The sequence below is a fragment of the Phaethon lepturus genome, unplaced genomic scaffold, assembly GCF_000687285.1.
Source record: "Phaethon lepturus isolate BGI_N335 unplaced genomic scaffold, ASM68728v1 scaffold49218, whole genome shotgun sequence".
Classification (NCBI taxonomy): domain Eukaryota; kingdom Metazoa; phylum Chordata; class Aves; order Phaethontiformes; family Phaethontidae; genus Phaethon; species Phaethon lepturus.
This window is the reverse complement of record NW_010559250.1, coordinates 5,531-6,351: the sequence shown is the minus strand read 5'-3', so window position 1 is coordinate 6,351 and position 821 is coordinate 5,531.

Here is an 821-nt window from a genome sequence, read left to right as displayed (position 1 = left end):
TTCCTGGCAGGGGGAAGCCAGGGCAGGGAGGGGACAGGTTCAGGGTGGGGGGAGCCCAGGCCCCCCCAGCAGCACTGCTCTGTGGGCAGCAGCACCCAAAGGATCCCACAAGAGACCGCGGTGCTTTTCCCACCCACGATCCACCCGTCCCTCACCTGTCTTTTACAGAGCAGCTGCGTTCCCTGGGGTGACCTTCACCCTTGCTTTACAGGCCAGGCACAGGCTGGGTGCAGGGCTGTAAACCCAGCCCCACTTATCGGTGCCCGGGGAAAGTTCACGGGTGAGGAGGTGGGGAAGGATGAGGCAAGCGGGGCAATGGAGGTGTCTCCATCAGGAGGATCCACCCGTCCCTCACCTGTCTTTTACAGAGCAGCTGCGTTCCCTGGGGTGACCTTCACCCTTGCTTTACAGGCCAGGCACAGGCTGGGTGCAGGGCTGTAAACCCAGCCCCACTTATCGGTGCCCGGGGAAAGTTCACGGGTGAGGAGGTGGGGAAGGATGAGGCAAGCGGGGCAATGGAGGTGTCTCCATCAGGAGCGGCCCTGCTAGCAGCAGCCTCCGGAGAGGATGGCAGAGCTGCCCATGGGTCCCCGCAGCCTCCCCCTGCACAGGGCACTGGCACAGAGACCCTGTGCTGCTGAGTGTGGGAGCCCAGGGTGAGCACCCATGGGTGGGACCAGAGCAAGAGCCCCTCACACAGCTCCAGGGCAGCCCTGGGCTCACCCCAGTCTTCCCCACAGTGCCAGGCCTTTTTGCTCCCCAGGCCCTAGGGGATGGGGGTCACCTGGAGTGCGGGCTGTGTGGACAGGGTGTCCACAGAC